The sequence below is a fragment of the Coregonus clupeaformis genome, chromosome 18 (genome assembly GCF_020615455.1).
Source record: "Coregonus clupeaformis isolate EN_2021a chromosome 18, ASM2061545v1, whole genome shotgun sequence".
NCBI classification, from domain to species: domain Eukaryota; kingdom Metazoa; phylum Chordata; class Actinopteri; order Salmoniformes; family Salmonidae; genus Coregonus; species Coregonus clupeaformis.
The window spans coordinates 40,293,297-40,315,578 of NC_059209.1; the positions used below are offsets into that span (position 1 = coordinate 40,293,297).

The 22,282-nt window shown below is 45.9% G+C and overlaps 1 protein-coding gene across 1 annotated transcript in view; it reads left to right on the plus strand.

Annotated features, from left to right (window-relative positions):
• LOC121581904 (ATP-binding cassette sub-family A member 2-like) overlaps positions 1 to 22,282 on the plus strand; it is a 119,844-nt gene that overhangs the window by 32,810 nt on the left and 64,752 nt on the right. The window lies entirely within an intron of this gene.

Here is a 22,282-nt window from a genome sequence, read left to right on the forward strand (position 1 = left end):
TAATGGTGTTCCAAAAAAGGTCCAGTTGCCAGGACCACAAATACAAATTCCATCTAGACACCGTTGCCCTAGAGCACACAAAAAACTATACATACCTCGGCCTAAACATCAGCGCCACAGGTAACTTCCACAAAGCTGTGAACGATCTGAGAGACAAGGCAAGAAGGGCCTTCTATGCCATTAAAAGGAACATCAAATTTGACATACCAATTAGGATCTGGCTAAAAATACTTGAATCAGTTATAGAACCCATTGCCCTTTATGGTTGTGAGGTCTGGGGTCCGCTCACCAACCAAGAATTCAAAAAAATGGGACAAACACCAAATTGAGACTCTGCATGCAGAATTCTGCAAAAGTATCCTCAGTGTACAACGAAAAACACCAAATAATGCATGGAGAGCAGAATTAGGCCGATACCCGCTAATTATCAAAATCCAGAAAAGAGCCGTTAAATTCTATAACCACTTAAAAGGAAGTGAGTCCCAAACCTTCCATAACAAAGGTATCACCTACAAAGAGATGAACTTGGAGAAGAGTCCCCTAAGTAAGCTGGTCCTGGGGCTCTGTTCACAAACACAAACAGACCCCACAGAGCACCAGAACAACAAAAACAACACAATTAGACCCAATCAAATCATGAGAAAACTAAAAGAGAATTACTTGACACATTGGAAAGAATTAACAAAAAAACAGAGCAAACTAGAATGTTATTTGGCTCTAAACAGAGAGTACACAGTAGCATAATACCTGACCACTGTGACTGACCCAAACTTAAGGAAAGCTTTGACTATGTACAGACTGTGAGCATAGCCTTGCTATTGAGAAAGGCCGCCGTAGGCAGACCTGGCTCTCAAGAGAAGACAGGCTATGTGCACACTGCCCACAAAATGAGGTGGAAACTCAGCTGCACTTCCTAACCTCCTGCCAAATGTATGACCATATTAGAGACACATATTTCCCTCAGATGACAGAGATCCACAAAGAATTCCCCAATTTTGATAAACTCCCTTATCTACTGGGTGAAAACATGTGGACGACGAGGTAGCAGGAGGCCGTGAAAGGGCTGACTATAGAGGAGGAGTCCGCTATATTAGAGGTCCTCCAAGACCTGCGGATCGACAGTTTAAGAGAGGAGGCCACCACATTACGGGGGCTGATAGGGAGAATAGAGCAGGAGAGCACCGTTAAAGAGGAGGCGCTGCAGGAGGCCCGTAGGGAGAAGGAAGTAGTGGAGGCACGGAGAGAGGAGCTGGTCAGGCAACAAAAGGAGCATGTGTTTATTGAGGAACCTAGGTATGTGGAGATACGCACTGTGTCGCCAGTGCGCATTCACAGCCCAGTGCGTCCTGTGCCAGCGCCCCGCACGTGCCATGCGAAAGTGGGCATCCAGCCAGGACGGGTTGTGCCAGCTCTAAGCTCCAGACCTCCAGTGCACCTCCACAGCCCGATACGGCCCGTACCTGCTCCCCGCACCAAACCAGTGGTGCGTGTCGCCAGCCCGGTACGCCCTGTACCTGCTCCCCGCACCAAACCAGTGGTGCGTGTAACCAGCCCGGTACGCCCTGTACCTGCTCCCCGCACCAAACCAGTGGTGCGTGTCTCCAGTCCAGTACGGCCCGTACCTGCTCCCCGCACCAAACCAGTGGTGCATGTCGCCAGCCCGGTACGCCCCGTACCTGCTCCCCGCACCAAACCAGTGGTGCGCATATCCAGTCCGGTACGGCCCGTACCTGCTCCCCGCACCAAACCAGTGGTGCGTGTATCCAGTCCGGCACGGCCCGTGCCTGCTCCTCGCACCAAACCAGTGGTGCGTGTCTCCAGTCCGGCACGATCCGTGCCTGCCCCTCGCACCAGACCAGTGGTGCGTGTTCCCAGTCCAGCTCCGGTCAGCTGCTCTACTCCGGAGCCAGAGCAGTCCGCTCCACCGGTGCCCAGTCCAGCTCCGGTCAGCGGCTCCACTCCGGAGCCAGAGCAGTCCGCTCCACCGGTGCCTAGTCCAGCTCTGGTCAGCGGATCCACTCCGGAGCCAGAGCAGTCCGCTCCACCGGTGCCCAGTCCAGCTCCGGTCAGCGGCTCCACTCCAGACCCAGAAGTAAGCCCCTCTCCAGGGTCGGGGCCTCCCACACCAGGGTCCAGACAGGGCTTGGTGCATCGCGGGAAGATTGCCGATCCAGGCCCAGAAATCAGCCCCTCTCCAGGTTCGGGGTCTCCCACACAAGGGTCCAGACAGGGCTTGGTGCATTGTGGGAGGAAGGAGAGGGGAAGCATCGCGCCAAGGTCCAGACCAGACCAGGGGCGCAACGGGGAGGCAGAAAGGGAGAGGTCGTCACGCCCGGAGCCCGAGCCGCCTCCGAGGCTGAATGCCCACCCGGACCCTCCCCTAATGAGTCAGGTTGGTGCGGCCGGAGTACGCACCTTTGAGGGGGGGTACTGTCACGCCCTGATTGAGAGAACTCTTGTTGGTTGGGTCAGGGTGTGAGTTTCTGTTGAGATCTATGTAATTAGATTCTATGTTTAGGATCTAGTATTTGTATTTCTATGTTTGGCCGGGTGTGATTCCCAATTAGAGGCAGCTGTCGGATCTTGTTTGTGTTCCTGTTTGGCTTGTTGTGTGTATAGCCCATAGGACTTTTTTGTCAAGTGTTTATTCTTATTAATAAACATGTACGCATACCACGCTGCACCTTGGTCTGATCCGTCTCTCAACGATCGTGACATTACTGTTAATGTAAAAAAAATAAAAACGCTTTTGTTTACTATCTACTTCACTTGCTTTGGCAATGTTAACATACGTTTCCCAAGCCAATAAAGCCCTTAAATTGAAATTGAATTGAGAGAGAGAGGGAGGGAGGGAGGGAGGGAGGGAGGGAGGGATAAATAAGAGAGAAATCCTGCAGATAACCATGCATGAGATGGAGCACTGATTCTGAAGGAGTGTTTGAGAATCACACCAAAGCCAGGAAAATAGAGCCAATAGAACTTAAGGATAGGGAGAACAGAGATAATAGAGAGTTGGAAGAGAGAATGAGGGAGGGATTAACATTGGTCCAGACTCAGAAGGGTCATATTCATTAGGCACCAAAAGGAAGAAAACGAGCCAAAACGGGGAGGGACCTACCTGAATTTGTCCAATAAGAAATGCTTGTTTTCATTTTTCTTTTCAGAATGTTTTGCTATGGTGTGCACTTAAGCAATAAGGCCCAAGGAGGTGTGGTATATGGCCAATATACCACAGCTAAGGGCTGTTCTTAAGCACGATGCAATGTGGAGTGCCAAGATACAGTCCTTAGCCGTGGTATATTGGCAATATATCTCAAACCCCCGAGGTGCCTTATTGCTATTATAAACTGGTTACCAACGTAATTAGAGTGGTAAAATGTTTTGTCATACCTGTGGTATACGGTCTGATATACCACGGCTGTCAGCCAATCAGCATTCAGGGCTCGAACCACCTAGTTTATCATAATAAATATGACCTAGCTGTACCCAACATTGCAGTAGTCTTTCCCAGATGTTTTACACTAGCCTTTAGCCCCCTGCCTGCCTGTGTCTATGCGGGCCCTGGTCAAAAGTAGTGCACTATATAGGGAATAGGGTGCCATTTGGGACGTAAGCCTATGTGGCATTGTTGGCTGTCCTTCCTTCCATCTTTCCTTCTTTCATTCTTTCCTACCTTCCTGCTTTCCTTCCTTCCTTCCTTCCTTCCTTCCTTCCTTCCTTCCTTCCTTCCTTCCTTCCTTCCTTCCTTCCTTCCTTCCTTCCTTCCTTCCTTCCTTCCTTCCTTCCTTCCTTCCTTCCTTCCTTCCTTCCTTCCTTCCTACCGGCCTGTTCTGTAGCAGCAGGCCTGCAGCTGTAATCAGCATCATTAATCTAGACTCTGTTCATTAAGCTGTTCCCTCAATGACAAACTGAGCTTTGCTTGTGTTCTAGTAGGACCCGAAAACAAATTAATTCCGCTCTGTGAAGCTGGGCCAGCCCGCTGCATCTCTCCTTCTCTCTACTTCTCCCCTTCTCTCTCCTTCTCTCTCTCCCTTTCTCACTCTCTCTCTCACCCTCATTCTCTCTCCTTCTCTTTCTCTCACTCCCTCATTCTCTCTCCTTCTCTCCTCGCTCTCACTCCCTCATTCTCTCTCCTTTTCTCTTTCTCTCTCTCTTGCTATCTCTCTATTTATCTCTAGTTATATCTCTTTCTCTCTTCTTCTTAGTAGTTGTCTCATCAGACTCTCATCAGACTCTCATCAGGTTAATAAAAAAAAGACACTAAGACAAGAACAAACTGTTAAGACTAAGAGGAGAAAGCTCAACTACAGGACAGGTGTGTGCGTGACAGGTGGCCAGGTGTTATTGACCAGGCTGTATAATTCATAGCAGGATGTGCCTAACAGACGTTCAGGGCACACACTTCATGTTATTGGCCCTCTACACAGGATATGCCACGATCACAGGTCATTTCTGGAACAAAGGAGTACAGGTGTGTATCCCAATTGGCACCCTATTCCCAAAATAGTGCACTACTTTTGACCAGAGCCCTATGGGCCCTGGCCAAATGTAGTGCAAAGGGAAAAGGGTGTTGTTTGGAACATAACCGGGTCCTTGTTGTCCTGGCTCACACCTGTCATCCCAGGCTTATAGGACCGCCTGCCTCTTCAGCATGAATTATTGATGGAGGGATGGGGGAGGATGGAGGGATGGGGGAGGTGGGTACTTGTTTAACCCCATTCTACACCTCCTTTCTTCACTGTCATCTGTCTCAAACTATCCTCTTCTCTTTCCTTTTCTCTCTCTTTATCTTTCACATCAAACTACCTTCAGAATTCTACTCCTGGGGCGTAGTTGTATATCTTGCTTCCAGTCACTAATCCCAAATCCTTCAGAAAGGAGTTCAACGCTTAATGAAAATTGAAAATGAAAATAAAACTGTAAGCAGACTATTCCCTGGTTTATTCCCAAATGGCACCCTATTTCCAATATAGTGCATTACTAAAGTAGTACACCGGATAGGGAATAAGGTGCCATTTGGTACGCAGACCCTGTGCCATTGTGGTTCAGGTTGGCCAGCCCACGTAGCTGTGTGACAGTATTGTCAGACTAATCTGTTTACCTAGCAAAATAAAACAGAACAGTGCACCTGCCTCATCACTGTATGATTACACTGCCACAGCTACTGTGTAATATCTAGAGCCTCTGAGATTCTGTCATTGCATAAAAACTGTCCATGATAAAAATGAGGTGGTATTTTTGTAAGAAAGCTCTGTGGCTCTATCGGTGAGACATACCTGTATCTCTCTCTCTCTCTCTCTCTCTCTCTCTCTCTGTCTCTGTCTCTGTCTCTGTCTCTGTCTCTGTCTCTGTCTCTCTCTCTCTCTCTCTCTCTCTCTCTCTCTCTCTCTCTCTCTCTCTCTCTCTCTCTCTCTCTCTCTCTCTCTCTGTCTCTCTCTCTGTAGCTCAAACAAGGACACTGTGTGGTGTGTATTGTACCTGCGTGCTGAGTAGACTGTGTGAGTGTGTAGGTTAATTCCCCAGGCAGTACTGATTGTGTTTCATGTCCAGACACTACACCTGTTTTGTATCATTCCATGTTCATTGTTTTATTAAACGTACCACCTGCACCTGCTTCTCGACTCCCAGCATCATCGTTACATATAGGGTTATGCTACTAAATGATACTCGAATTTGCCCTATACCCATCATGAGGTTGCTACAACCTAGCCTACAAATTAAAGTTCATAACGTAGGTGTAAAAGGTTGTGAGACAAATTGGAGTAATCAAGGTGACATACAGTGACACATTCAGTACCGCCTTGCATGCTCTTGCCTGCATCTAGCTGATCTAGGGTGAAATCATTAGTCCAAATGTTCAGTTTTGCAACTAAAACAAGAGTTTCTATTGGAGAAATTCAGGTAGGTCCCTCCCCGTTCCGTTTGCTTCTGTTTAAGAAGAGTTTTGCAACAGAATCAGCGGAATGAATACACCCCTGATTATTGCAGCCAGATAAAGCATCTTCACTTTGCTCGTTGTATAATTCCTTCTCGCATCTACGCTCTCTCCTCCTTTCACCTTTTCACTTTGCTTGTGGACTACAGTGCACAACACAACAGCTGTCTGTTACCAGGCGCAAAAACCTCTCCAAGCCAAACCTTCATACCATAACTGCTAACTGCTACAAAGCCTACATCGTTGTCACCAAAATAATGTTGTCAGCCAAAACAAACTAGAAGTAATGTGTTAGTAAACCCACAATCCAATCCTGTATTGAATGACTCATCCTGTAGCAGTTACACCGGCGGGCCCCGGTGGCAATAAATTAATAAAACAGAAAGCTTACCTTGACTTGGAAGAGTTGCAGTGTTTAGAATGGTGTTTTCCCGCGAATTGAATTTTGGGAAATGTTTGAAAATAACGTTTTATTGGCTGCTTCATTAATTGAGTTGCATGTTCTGTTAAAATGCATTACCATAATCTAAATGTGATTGATTGGGGCGGCAGTGGTTAGTACTCCGGTGACGACGAACGCCGAAGCCTGCCTGAACAAGGAGGGGAGGCAGCCTCGGCCGAAGTCGTGACAATATGAAAACCAATAGAACAGGAGAGAAATGGCATATTGGTGGGTCCTATAGGGAAGTAAATGGAAATACATTTGCTGAAATTATATAATTACTCCTGTCTATACAGAAATAAATAAAATCATTCACAATACTTCACCACAAAGCATGACTTAGCCACAGAGGAATCGAGGATCATTAGCTTCTTTAAAAAAATTGCTGTGGATTGTTTCATATCACAATGACATAGGCCTATGCCTATTTGGGAAGCCTGGAATTTGGACAGCACGCGTGGCAATAGGCCTAGCTGATTACTGAGTTGTGGCTGTCAGTGAAAATCATGTGTCTTAAGTATAATTTAAAATATTGAGACAAGAAGAAGGTGAGGGGTGTGTGGCGAAGGTAAAGGCCAGTCTCTCTCCATAATGGCTCAGCTGTCTTCCACCAATTCTAGCGCATTCAGTGTTTCATTGTATGAATTGTTTGCCCTTTTATGAAAATGTTTTATCAATTACCCATTACATATGTCACCAGTAGTAAATGTACTGTTAATCCCAAGATTTGTAAATGTTTTCATTGTCTTTTGTTTGGAGTGCTCCATGTGAGCAATGATCATGTGTCTGGTTCCTCTGTCCTGACAATGTTGAGGGAGTGCACGCGCGCCTGAGCACTCATAGAAGTACCTGGCCTGCTGCGCAGAAATATTTGGCTATGAGTTCCATGCGCTAATTTCTTTAGCCGCCAATCGATCATGGTGTATCAATTTGTCCATATGACAGAGGCTGGTGATCTCGCATTAGTTGACTTTTAACTTTTAGATTTGTATCATTTTAATTTAGTTTTTTATGATTAACCACGTGACAATGATTTTCAGAAATGAAAAGGTTATTACTGAAATTATACTGTTCCACGAAAATGAGCATATCAAAATCATAACTGGCATGCAGAACGGTAGTAATGGTAGAATCAATTGTAAGCTTTCCCAAACTTGAAATAAAACATTCAGGTTTCCAACAATTAAGTATACTTTCAAAATGCATACTGCCTCCAGCTCACATTGTAAAGTGGTGGCTGATGTGCTGATAGCCTGTTGCCTGCACTTGAATGGTGAATGGGAGGCTTGCTTCAATTACCAGTTGAGAAATAAAAATAGTAGCTATTTTTAATCGTGAATCAAAACTGTTTTTAACATGCGATTGCATTTAGAATTGTTGTGCAATGAATGGGCTTATAAAAGCACATATTTTACTCCAGCAACAACCAGCTGAGGAGCTGGAGGAGAAATCCTGCTAAAATAGTCTCTGTATGCTGTGTGTGTGTGATAGTTGTGTTGGATATATAAGATACATGATGACTAACGAAAATATACACAGGCCAATTTAATCCACTAAATTATGGAAAATGACCTATAGACCGATAAGCATGAGGGTCAAATTGTCACGATTTAACTAGATATGAACCCAAATGCAGACAACTACACCGAGCCAGAGAAGGTTTAACAGGTTTATTTACAATGTTCAATTTGTCCAGGTTTCCAATAATAGGGGAAGAGCAAGTCCAGGTTACAGGGAGGGTAACAGATCCAGGTTCAGAGCAGGTGTGGTACCGTAATGTCCTAGTGTCCGTGGTGAGTCCAAAAGGGAGGTCCGGTAGTGGAAAGCAGGATGGTGGTGGCAGGAGTGAAGCGGAGGCAGGAGTCAGGTTCCAATAATCTGTGGCACAGGAGAAAAGTAAATAGAACAGGCCAAAAACACAAAGAGCGAAAACAAGCAGGTTGAGTTGGCAGCGAGACTAACATGGTCGTCTTGACTATGATCTGACGATGAGTGGCAAGTTTGACCGGGTCTTTAAGGCTGAGGTGATTATGGTGAATGAGCTGCAGCTGGAACCCTGACTCCCACACACCAGACTTCACTCCTGCAATCAAGAACAGACAGAGGGGAGGGGAAGAGCAGAGAGAGAGCTACCTAGCAGCAGTAGGCCTAACACAAATGTATTTACATTGACTGTTATTTCCATCAATTAATAAAAAAGCATTGTTTTGTATTTGGGATCATTTTGGTAGTCAACTAAATGTGATTTCTGTCATTCTGAGCACCGGTGGGTGGACGCACACACACACACACACACACACACACACACACACACACACACTAACCCACACATCACATCAGCATCCTTCCTGTGTCACCATGCTGTCTGGGTCTTCCGCTGTGTGAGGACAGTCATGTCCCTAGGGCAGACAGACAGACAGACAGACAGACAGACAGGCAGGCAGGCAGGCAGGCAGGCAGGCAGGCAGGCAGGCAGGCAGGCAGGCAGACACAATGACTCACACAATAAATATAATAATAATAATAATAATAATAATAATAATAATAATAATAATAATAATAATATGCCATTTAGCAGACGCTTTTATCCAAAGCGACTTACAGTCATGTGTGCATATATATATTTTTTTTACGTACGCGCGCACACACACACACACACACATGCAGTCTTGCACAGCTAACCTTGTGGGAACTTACAACTCAGTCCCATTCAAAATCCTATTTTCCCTAACACCTAACCCCAAACCTAACCCTAACCCATACCCTTACTCTAACCTTAATCCTAACCTTAACCCTAACCCTAACCTTAACCCAAAAATCTAACCTTAACCCTATCTCCTAACACCTAACCCTAAACCTAATTCTAACCCTAACACTAATTCTAACCTTAACCCTAAACCCCCTGGAAATAGCATTTGACCTTGTGGGGACCAACAAAATGTCCCCATTTGGTCAACATTTTCTTGGTTTACTATTCTTGTGGGGACTTCTGGTCCCCACAAGTATAGTTAAATCGGTCCACACACACATACACACACACACACACACACACACACACACACACACACACACACACACACACACACACACACACACACACACACACACACTGACACTTCTGTACTGTTAGGAGCTAGCAACACAAGCATTTCGCTGCACCTGCTATAACATCTGCTAAACTGTGTACACAACCAATAAACTTTCATTTGATTCTATTTTTTCTCACATTTGCACAGTTTCATCATAGCGCTTGATGGTTTTTGCAATTGCACTTGAAGAAACTTTCAAAGTTCTTGCAATTTTCCGGATTGACTGACCTTCATGTCTTAAAGTAATGATGGACTGTCGTTTCTCTTTGCTTATTTGAGCTGTTCTTGCCATAATATGGACTTGGTCTTTTACCAAATAGGGCTATCTTCTGTATACCAACCCTACCTTGTTACAACACAACTGATTGGCTCAAACGTATTAAGAAGGAAATAAATTCCACAAATTAACTTTTAACAAGGCACACCTGTTAATTGAAATGCATTCCAGGTGACTACCTCATGAAGCTGCTTGAGAGAATGTCAAGAGTGTGCAAAGCTGTCATCAAGGCAAAGGCTACTTTGAAGAATCTAAAATACAATATTTTTTGGGATTTGTTTAACACTTTTTTGGTTACTACATGATTCCATGTGTTATTCCATAGTTTTGATGTCTTCACTATTATTCTACAATGTTTTATTTTATTTTTTATTAATGCAAAACTTAAATGAGTAGGTGTGTCCAAACTTTTGACTGGTACTGTACCTGTAGGTAGGGGTGAAAGTGACTAGGTAATCAGAATAGATAATAAACAGAGTAGCAACAGCGTATGTGAAGAGTGTGAAAGAGTGTGAAAGTGTGTCTATGTGTGAGTGTGTGTGTGTGAGTGTGTCGTCAATATGCATGTATGTGTGTGTGTGTGTGTGCGTTTTGTGTGTGTGAGCGTATGTAGTGTGTGAGTGTGTGAGTGTGTGTGTGTTGGAGTGTCAGTGTAGTATGTGTGAGTGGAGACATAATACTTGTTTGAGGCTTTTAGCCTGAGAGGAGAAGAGAGCCCTGCACGGAGCTAAAGAGCTGAGGAGATATTTATCCTAGCTGTGCTGTCATAGTATTGCGATAGAGAGACTGTAAGAGGGTAGGGTGACTAGGGCCCTGTGTGCTACACCGTAGTGACAAGGCTGCTGCTTGCCTGCCGCATCATGACTGATGTTACAAAGCACTACAGGGATGGACTGAACTGTGTGTGTGTGTGTGTGTGTGTGTGTGTGTGTGTGTGTGTGTGTGTGTGTGTGTGTGTGTGTGTGTGTGTGAGCATGTGTGTGCAGTTACAAATCACCCCCACTATGACACACAGTCAAACTCTCCCAAACCCAGAAAGAGAATTACAGTGACAGGCAGAAAGCAATCGAAGTGATATGTGCTTTCACATAATACAGCAGTATTGTCTTAACTGATGTGAACACACACACACACACACACACACACACACACACACACACACACACACACACACACACATACACACCTGGCATTTCTCTCAAACATTACTGTCCTATAGAGCACTCCACAGTGGATTAATCACCAGACCTGCCTAATGATCAGCCCTCTTAATAATTGAACTGCAAATGAGTGCCGAGCTGCTCATCAATAATTGATTAGCTGCATTGTATTAGACTATAGTTACAGCAGCAGCATAGAGCTCTTTCCTTTGTGTTAGAGGACAGACGAGAGAACAGAGGAAAGAACAGAGGAGAGAACAGAGGAGAGAACAGAGGAGTGAACAGAGGAGAGGACAGAGGAGAGGACAGAAGAGAGGACAGAGGAGAGGACAGAGGAGAGGACAGAGGAGAGGACAGAAGAGAGGACAGAGGGTAGAACAGAGGAGAGGACAGAGGAGAGAACAGAGGAGAGGACAGAGGCGAGAACAGAGGAGAGGACAGAGGGGAGAACAGAGGAGAGGACAGAGGAGAGAACAGAGTAGAGGACAGAGGAGAGGACAGAGGAGAGGACAGAGGAGAGAACAGAGGGGAGAACAGAGGAGAGAACAGAGGAGAGGACAGAGGAGAGGACAGAGGAGAGGACAGAGGAGAGAACAGAGGAGAGGACAGAGGAGAGGACAGAGGCGAGAACAGAGGAGAGGACAGAGGCGAGGACAGAGGGGAGAACAGAGGAGAGAACAGAGGGGAGAACAGAGGAGAGGACAGAGGAGAGGACAGAGGAGAGGACAGAGGCGAGAACAGAGGAGAGGACAGAGGGGAGAACAGAGGAGAGGACAGAGGAGAGGACAGAAGAGAGGACAGAGGGGAGAACAGAGGAGAGGACAGAGGAGAGGACAGAGGAGAGGACAGAGGAGAGGACAGAGGAGAGGACAGAGGGGAGAACAGAGGAGAGAACAGAGGGGAGAACAGAGGAGAGGACAGAGGAGAGGACAGAGGAGAGGACAGAGGGGAGAACAGAGGAGAGGACAGAGGAGAGGACAGAGGGGAGAACAGAGGAGAGGACAGAGGAGAGGACAGAGGGGAGAACAGAGGAGAGGACAGAGGCGAGAACAGAGGAGAGATAGGCTACGAGGAAAGATGCCAGCTAAAGAGGACAGAAACACACAATAACCGAGGTGGAAAATCAGATTAAATGGTGGGTGAAATGGGACCAGATGGTTCTATTGAGTAGAATATCTGTGTCTTGTCTTCTATTGAGTAGAATCTCCTATGTGGAAGACTGGGAGCTAAGTACCTGACCATGTACCTGAAGTTATGTTCATAATGGTTGTATCTGGAGCTTTGTAACTACCTTCGCTCTGTGTATTGTTATCTCAAATCAAATCAAATGTTGTTTGTCACATGCGCCAAATACAACAGGTGTAGACCTTAACGTGTAATGCTACCTTACAAGCCCTTAACCAACAATGCAGTTTTAAGAAAATAAGAGTTAAGAAAATATTTACTAAATAAACTAAAGTAAAAAACAGTAACACAATAAAATAACAATAATGAGGCTATACAGGGGGTACCGGTACCGAGTCAATGTGCGGGGGTACAGGTTAGTCGAGGTAGTTGAGGTAATATGTACATGTAGATAGGGGTAAATTGACTATGCATAGATAATAAACAACGAGTAGCAGCAGATTGGGGGGGTGCGGTTCAATGCAAATAGTCCGTGTAGCTTATTGATTAATTGTTCAGCAGTCTTATGGCTGCTAAGGAGCTTTTTAGACCTAGACTTGGCGCACCGGTACCGCTTACTGTGCAGTAGCAGAGAGAACATTCTATGACTTGGGTGGCTGAAGTGTTTGACACTTTTTTTGGCCTTCCTCTGACACCGCCTAGTATAGAGGTCCTGAAAAGCAGGAAGCTTGGCCCCAGTGATGTACTGGGCCGTACGCATTACCCTCTGTATCACCTTACGGTCGGATGCCGAGCAGTTGCCATACCAGGCGGTGATGCAACCGGTCAGGATGCTCTCGATGGTGCAGCTGTAGAGCTTTTTGAGGATCTGGGGACCCATGCCAAATCTTTTCAGTGGGGGGAATAGGCTTTGTCGTGCCCTCTTCACGACTGTCTTAGTGTGTTTGGACCATGACAGTTTGTTGGTGATGTGGACACCAAGGAACTTGAAGCTCTCGACCTGCTCCACTACAGCCCCGTAGATGTGAATGGGGGCGTGCTTGGCCCTCCTTTTTCTGTAGTCCACAATCAGCTCCTTTGTCTTGCTCACGTTGAGGGAGAGGTTGTTGTCCTGGCACCACACTGCCAGGTCTCTGACCTCCTCCCTAAAGGCTGTCTCATCGTTGTCGATGATCAGGCCTACCACCATTGTGTCTTTAGCAAATGTAATGATAGTGTTGAAGTCATGCTTGGCCACGCAGTCTTGGGTGAACAGGGAGTACAGGAGGGGACTAAGCACGCACCCCTGAGGGGCCCCCGTGTTGAGGATCAGCGTGGCAGATGTGTTTTTGCCTACCCTTACCACCTGAGGGCAGCCCATCAGGAAGTCCAGGATCCAGTTGCAGAGGGAGGTGTTTAGTCCCAGGGTCCTTAGCTTAGTGATGAGCTTTGTGGGCACTATAGTGTTGAATGATGAGCTGTAGTCAATGAATAGCATTCTCATATAGGTGTTTCTTTTGTCCAGGTGGGAAAGGGCAGTGTGGAGTGCAATTGAGATTGCGTCTTCTGTGGATCTGTGGGGCGGTATGTGAATTGGAGTGGGTCTAGGGTTTCCAGGATGACGGTGTTGATGTGAGCCATGACCAGCCTTTCAAAGCACTTCATGGCTACAGACTTGAGTGCTACGGGGCGGTAGTCATTTAGGCAGGTTACCTTGGCGTTCTTGGGCACAGAAACTATCGTGGTCTGCTTGAAGCATGTAGGTATTATAGACTCGGTCATGGAGAGGTTAAAAATGTCAGTGAAGACACTTTCCAGTTGGTCCGCGCATGCTCTGACTACACGTCCTGGTAATCCGTCTGGCCCCGCGGCCTTGTGAATGTTGACCTGTTTAAAGATCTTACTCGCATCGGCTACGGAGAGTGTAATCACACAGTCGTCTGGAACAGCTGGTGCTCTCATGCATGCTTCCGTGTTGCTTGCCTCGAAGCGAGCATAAAAGGCATTTAGCCCATCTGGTAGGCTCGGGTCACTGGACAGCTCGAGGTTGGGCTTCCCTTTGTAGTCCGTAATAGTTTGCAAGCCATGCCGCATCAGATGAGCGCCAGAGCCGGTGTAGTAGGATTCAATCTTAGTCCTGTATTGATGCTTTGCCTGTTTGATGGTTCGTCTGAGGGCATAGCAGGATTTCTTATAAGCTTCCGGATTAGTGTCCCGCTCCTTGAAAGCGGCAGTTCTAGCCTTTAGCTCGGTGCGGATGTTGCCTGTAATCCATGGCTTCTGGTTGGGATATGTACGTAAGGTCACTGTGGGGACGACGTCATCGACGCAATTATTGATGAAACCGGTGACTAGGGTGGTATACTCCTCCATGCCATCGGAAGAATCACGGAACATATTCCAGTCTGTGCTAGCAAAACAGTCCTGTAGCTTAGCATCCGAGTCATCTGACCAGTGGGAGAGAAAGAGAGAAAGAGAGACAGCGAAACCGAGAGAGAGAGAGAGTACACTACAGACAGTAGATGAGTGAGGGTAAGAGTGTGTTCAGTTGTTCTTAGTTACAGGGTAAAACAACAAAAGGTCCCAGAGACAGAGCCTCCACTATTAATTGCAGTGATGAAGCTGATAATTGGGATATATTTTATGCATCAATGTCCATTGGGTCCTGAGTTGACTGGTATTGATTAAAAGCGACGGCGTCACAAGCAGAAAGATCAAAGTTTGTTTGTGATGCTCACAGTTTGCCTGGTAATTAACAACACACAGATGCACAAAGAGTTGAGCAGAATTATTCTTAGATGTGTTCTTTTTTCCTTCACTGACCTTACGTTAGTGAACCACTGCTAATTGGGTCTCCCAGCCTGGACATCGGACCATTCATTCTCCCTACGTCCCTTCACTGACCCCCTTAGAGAGCTAGGGAGCTGTTCCTCTTGAAATATTGGTCAGGTTCTAGGCCGACTACATTGCAGATGTTGCATTGAAAAATGGTTGTGTGTCCCATCATTGACTGTGCAGTTGGACATCAGATTGCTATATCAAATGATGTGGTTAGCGGATAGGTTAAACACGTATCCAGGTGACATGTGTCAGCCTGGAACGTGGCCATGGTGACCTGTACACATTAATATCAGATCAAACACTGACAGACCAGTTTCATGGTTATCAGTCTCCAGTCAATCAAATCCAATGACCATTAAAAAATAAGATCCACAAATCTCTACAGTACGCTTGAGTGAGCCTGGGGTGAGTCAGACACTATCTATAGGCTGAGGTTATTCCTCTGTACTGTTTACTCAGAGAGAGAGAGAGAGAGAGAGAGAGAGAGAGAGAGAGAGAGAGAGAGAGAGAGAGAGAGAGAGAGAGAGAGAGAGAGAGAGAGAGAGAGAGAGAGAGAGAGAGAGAGAGAGAGAGAGAGAGAGAGAGAGAGAGAGAGAGAGAGAGAGAGAGAGAGAGAGAGTGAGAGAAAGAGAGAGAGAGAGTGGACCCTACCCTACCCTGGGGAAAGTGTCTGTCTGCGGCTCAAGCTAGCCTGTTATATATGACGCCGTAGTGTGGAGAATCAATCCAGTGCAATTGACCAGGGGTTTCATTCTGGCACAGCTCTGTGCTTCAGTTGCCTGTTGTGTGACTGATTGAGCCCCAACCCTTTGGATAAGCTGCTCTGCAATATTCAGGCCATTTAATTTCCTCCTTCTCCCATCCCTGCCCACACACCCTGTACTTCCCTAAACCTCAGACATTGGCTACATTGTGGGCCTGTCCCCAAAGGCACCCTATACCCTATATAGTACCACTATGGGCCCTGGTCAAAAGTAGTGCACTACATAGTGAATAGGGTGCCATTTGGAACGTAAGACTGTACAGTGACGCAGTGGAAAATGTTTCAGTGGCATGGCTGGAATGCAATTACCTAGGACTCTAAAATCATATTTCCTTCCCTGTTCTCTCTCACCTTCCTGTTTTCTCTTTCTCTCATCTTCCTGTTCTCCCTCTCTCTCCCCCCTCTGTTCTCTCTCTCTCTCCCCTCTCCTCTTCCTGTTCCCTCTCTCTCTCACCTCTTCCCTGGTCATGGCTAGAGGGATCCAGCTTTTGTCAAATTAATTTACATTTTAGTCATTTAGCAGAAGCTCTTATCCAGAGCGACTTACAGTTAGTGAATACATATTTTTTTATACTGGCCCACCGTGGGAATCGAACCCACAACCCTGGCGTTGCAAACGCCATGCTCTATCAACTGAGCTACATCCCTGCCGGCCATTCCCTCCCCTACCCTGGGCCAATTGTGCGCCGCCCATGAGTCTCCCGGTCGCGGCCGGCTGCGACAGAGCCTGGATTCGAACCAGGATCTCTAGTGGCACAGTTAGCACTGCGATGCAGTGCCTTAGACCACTGCGCCACTCAGGAGCCCCAAATTTGTAGCAAGAACTTACACAGCAGGTTAGGATAATTAACGTAGCAGTTTCGCATAACTAGGTTAAGGTTAGGAAAAGGGCTAGGATTAGCTAAAATGCAAAAATGATAATTTGACAAAAGCTGGATCCCTTCTAGCCATGACCCTCACCCCTCCCAGTTTTCTCTCTCTTGTTGATCCTTGTTATTGAATCACACTCTTTCCATTCATTAGACTTCCTGTGGGGAAGAGAAACACACATAGACTAAGGTTTCTCAGTTTTTTATTGTTATTTTGGTTTATACCTACTGCTGAACACCAGTCTGAAGAGAGACCCTTTATTTGAAGAAGGGATACAGTAGATTTAGGAATCCACTAAATATAGCCTATAGAAAAGGGGTAATGCTACTCCATAAGTTGTGGTATAGCTTTATACTGGTTAAAGTCCATGACACTATAGATTATTTGTATACCTTGGTTGGCTACAACACTGGATAATTTGCCAGTGGAATAAGTGTTTTTTGTTTCATCTTGTGTGGGACTGCAGACCTTATCAGGGCCATCTGAGTGGTGTTTGGGTGTCTAGATGGTGGATAGTACATTAGTTTATTCTCTTTGTAGTGTTAGATTATCACAAAGGTGAATGTTGTTGTTTGTTGTGTGACATCAGATTACCTGTGAAGCCTGTGGTTGCAGGATCTGCGTGTGTGTGCACGCATGTCTGTGTTACAGTAATGCTGTGTTTAGACGAGGGATACAAAAAACGTCATACCAGTTGGCGTAGCGGGACGAGAAAGCAAGAAAGAGGGAGATGGTAAAAGCAAGCCAGCACGACTGTATGCATTGCTATGGTGATTTCAGTAAACAAACAGTGCAAATCAGGATCCGGTAGAAAACAACGCTACGGCAGGCGGCAAGTCCCGTCTACCGTGGCAGCTGACAGCATTTACCTCCAGCCTCAACAGCATTTACCTCCAGCCTCAACAGCATTTAACTCCAGCCTCAACAGCATTTACCTCCAGCCTCAATAGCATTTACCTCCAGCCTCAATAGCATTTACCTCCAGCCTCAATAGCATTTACCTCCAGCCTCAACAGCATTTAACTCCAGCCTCAACAGCATTTACCTCCAGCCTCAATAGCATTTACCTCCAGCCTCAATAGCATTTACCTCCAGCCTCAATAGCATTTACCTCCAGCCTCAATAGCATTTACCGTCGTGCTCTCATTGAAAACAATGACATCCGGTTTGCCTTCTACCTCACACCATTTAAACGCAGCATAACCCTGTACCTCTCTGCACCACCTCTGCAGTATTGAGGACAGCAGCTGCAGACAGACGCTTTGGCACACCTATAACTAATGGAAGATATACAGTGCAATCGGAAATTATTCAGACCCCTTGACTTTTTCCACATTTTGTTACATTACAGCCTTATTCTAAATTGGATTAAATCGTTTTTCCCCCTCAACAATCTACACACAATACCCCATAATGACAAAGCAAAAACCAGTATTTAGACATTTTAGCAAAACGTTTTGCTACATTTACATAAGTATTCAGACCCTTTACTCAGTACTTTTTTGAAGCACCTTTGGCAGCGATTATAGCCTTGAGTCTTCTTGGGTATGACGCTACAAGCTTGGCACACCTGTATTTGGTGAGTTTCTCCCATTCTTCTCTGCAGTTCCTCTCAAGCTCTGTCAGGTTGGATGGGGAGTGTTGCTGCACAGCTATTTTCAGGTCTCTCCAGAGATGTTTGATTTGGTTCAAGTCCGGGCTCTGTCTGGGCCACTCAAGGACATTCAGAGACTTGTCCTGAAGCCACTCCTGCTTGTCTTGGCTGTTTGCTTAGGGTCGTTGTCCTGTTGGAAGGTGAGGCTTAACCACAGGTCCTGAGTGCTCTGGCGCAGGTTTTCATCAAGGATCTCTCTGTACTTTGCTCCGTTCATATTTCCTCGATCCTGACTCGTCTCCCAGTCCCTGCCGCTGAAAAACATCCCCATAGCATGATGCTGCTACCACCATGCTTCACCTTAGGGATGGTGCCAGGTTTCCTCCAGACGTGACGCTTGGCATTCAGGCCAAAGAGTTCAATCTTGTTTTCATCAGACCAGAAAATCTTGTTTCTCATGGTCTGAGAGTCTTTAGGTGCCTTTTGGAAACTCCAAGCGTGCTGCCATGTGCCTTTTACTGAGGAGTGGCTTCCGTCTGGCCACTCTACCATAAAGGCCTGATTGGTGGAGTGCTGTAGAGATGGTTGTCCTTCTGGAAGATTCTCACATCTCCACAGAGGAACTATGGAGCTCTGTCAGAGTGACCATCGGGTTCTTGGTCACCTCCCTGACCAAGGTCCTTCTCCCCCGATTGCTCAGTTTGGCTGGGTGGCTAGCTCTAGGAAGAGTCTTGGTGGTTCCAAACTCAGAACACCAGTCTGAAGAGAGACCCTTTATTTGAAGAAGGCATACAGTAGATTTAGGGGTAATAGCCTGTAGAAAAGGGGTAATGCTACTCTGCTCTCTCTCTCTCTCTCTCTCTCTCTCTCTCTCTCTCTCTCTCTCTCTCTCTCTCTCTCTCTCTTCTCTCTTTCTCTCTCCCTCTCTCTCCTCTCCCTCCCTCCTCCCTCCTCCCTCCCTCCCTCCCTCCTCCCTCCCTCCCTCCCTCCCTCCCTCCCTCCTCCCTCCCTCCCTCCCTCTCCTCCCTACAGTGGGTGTATATTTATACTCTTCCATATAGAATGATGGAGGCCACTGTGTTCTTGGGGACCTTCAATTCTGCAGAAATTTTTTGATACCCTTCCCCAGATCTGTGCCTCGACATAATCCTGTCTCGGAGCTGTACGGACAATTCCTTCGACTTCATGGCTTGGGTTTTACTCTGACATGCACTGTCAGCTGTGAGACCTTATATAGACAGGTCTGTGCCTTTCCAAATCATCTCCAATCAATAGAATTTACCAGAAGTGGACTCCAATCAAGTTGTAGAAACATCTCAAGGACGATCAATGGAAACAGGATGGACCTGAGCTCAATTTTGAGTCTCATAGCAAAAGGTCTGAAAACTTATGTAAATACGGTTTCTTTTAAATATATATATATTTTTTTACAGTTTTTTCTTTGTCAATATGGGGCATTGTGTTGAGATTGATGAGGAAATAAATAACGTAATCCATTTTAGAATAAGGCTGTAATGTCACAAAATGTGGAAAAAGCAAAGGGGTCTGAATACTTTCTGAATGCACTGTACCTCCACTATGAGGGAAACGCCCCCAAATAGGCACTTTCAAACTCACTAATTCGGAAGGGAAGCTGTTTAATATTCAAATCAAAGGTTTGTGTTTGTCTTTTCAGGACAGGGAAATCAACATAACCTGGAGGAATTCTAACAAGAGACAAGTGCCCTCTGGATAAAGATTTCCTGCAGTGTGTGTGTGTGTCCATGCGTGTGTGTGTGTGTGTGTGTGTGTGTGCGTGGGTGTAGCTAAGTCAGAGAGAGTAGTAGTGTTTTAATGCTCAGAAGCTTTGTTGAGTGGTGTCAGTTTGTGCATTGTGAGAGAAGCATGTCAAAGAGCTGTTTGTCTCTCATGACCTTCACAGATACACACGAGACGACTAGGGCAGAGCAGGGTGACGAGAGGAGATCCCACACACACACCTGCATTGTCACCAGTCACTTATCCATCATCCCTCTCTCCGGTGACTCAGCACTATGATTGGACAGATGGCCATACGCACCTGCACTGTTTGTGTGTGGGTGTGTGTGCGGGTTTGGGTGCGACAGAGACTGAGCGAAAGAGCGAGAGAGAGAGAGAGAGAGAGAGAGAGAGAGAGAGAGAGAGAGAGAGAGAGAGAGAGAGAGAGAGAGAGAGAGAGAGAGAGAGAGAGAGAGAGAGAGAGAGAGAGAGAGAGAGAGAGAGAGAGAGAGAGAGAGAGAGAGAGAGAGAGAGAGAGAGAGAGAGAGAGAGAGAGAGAGAGAGAGAGAGAGAGAGAGAGAGAGAGAGAGAGAGAGAGAGAGAGAGAGAGAGAGAGAGAGAGAGAGAGAGAGAGAGAGAGAGAGAGAGAGAGAGAGAGAGAGAGAGAGAGAGAGTGAGAGACCTACCCAGATAACTGTATTTTCTAGTGTTGGGTCACAGACTGACACCATGCTGTAGTGTCTTAGAGGCAGTCTGTGTACTCTCACTGGTGTCTCCCACACACACCACCTCCAGCCATTAACATTAACCCCACTTCACCACAACCCTACCCTCTCATCTCCATACCACCCTTTTAATGACGTGTATGTTAACAGAAACATAATTTTGTCTATAGAAAGTGTTTACGTTATGTTTAATACAGTCCATTATATGCATCATACTTCAGTGTGCCCAACAATGCAGGCTACACTTCAGCTGTAGATTGGGGCACAACTGAGGTTTAAATCAGGACACGACAGCTCTAGTTGGACAGCGGGTTGGACCAGGTGACCAGGGTAGATGGAGAGAACTGGGCTGCGTCCCAAATGGCACTGTATTCCCTACGTAATGCACTACTTTGACCAGGGCCTGTGGGGACGCATTTGGACGTAGCCCATGTCCCTTTAGGTGATCAGTGATTGCCACTCCCAGAGAGTGAGGCTTGCTTGGCCTATATGGGCCCAGCAGAGAAGACTGTAGCAAAGGGTCTGCATCTCAAATTATTTCTCTTCTCTAGGATTTCTCTTCTTTCACTCTCTCTCTCTCTCTCTCTCACTCTCTCTCTCTCTCTTTCTCTCTCTCTCTCTCTCTCTCTATCTCTCTCTCTGATCAGGATACATAAACACTAGCTACTGTTCCTCCACATTCTTGATGTGAATGATGAAACATCACTTTAGAATCTGCTGTTTGTTGGGCTCAAGGCGTGTAATTGAATGAATTGAGAGTGATCGTGTCTCTCATAGAGAGGCTAGGAAGGAAGAAATTGACCACAGAGTTGTTTTTAGTTTTTTTTATTTAACCTTTATCTAACGAGGCAAGTCAATTAAGAACAAATCCTTCTACCCAAATCCTTCTACCCCCCCCCAAATTTTTTTTTTGTAAAGTGATTATCCCACTGGCTATAGGGTGAACGCACCAATTGGTGAGTCGCTCTGGATAAGAGCGTCTGCTAAATGACGTAAATGTGCCCTTGAGCAAGGCACTTAACCCTAATTGCTCCTGTAAGTCGCTCTGGATAAAAGCGTCTGCTAAATGACTAAAATGTAAATGTAAATTTACAATGACAGCGATGGGCAAGTGCGGCGCTGAATAAATAAAAGTACAAAGAAGAAAAAAGGGGGAGTGTGGTGGTTATTTGAAATCCCTTATAATGGAGAAATTAAGTATCTACATTTCCATTTCCACTATTGATTAGAACTTAATAAGTCATTAGCATGCTGTGGTTTGTGGCTGGTGGTTCTATGATTGTTGTCTCTTTGTTTTCACTGTGAATCTATCTTCCTTTCTGCTGTGCTTTCACTACTAGATGTCTATATTCTCTCAAAGCGTGTGAAACTGAAAATGATATACACCAATAACCACATCTGACCTGATTTGAGTGTGTGAGTGCGTGTGTGGCTTTTAACCCCCCCCTCTTCTTCATAAGCATATCATATCTATATCTGTAGCAGACCACTGGCAGTAAAAGCCAATAGTGCATATTTAGTAAACTGGACAACCTTCACACCAACTCCCTGATTAAATGGATCAATATACCTGACACTGGGCTAAGTCAACTCAATACATTCACTGTGTTGATCCATCACCAAGTCAATTACAATCCACAAGGAGTGGTTCAGCGTGGAAAGCAAAGCAGTAGCTAACTGGATTTAGGGATGGAGTTGTATCAATGCCTGGGGTCCAGTTTACTGTAGTAAACAAACTACTACCT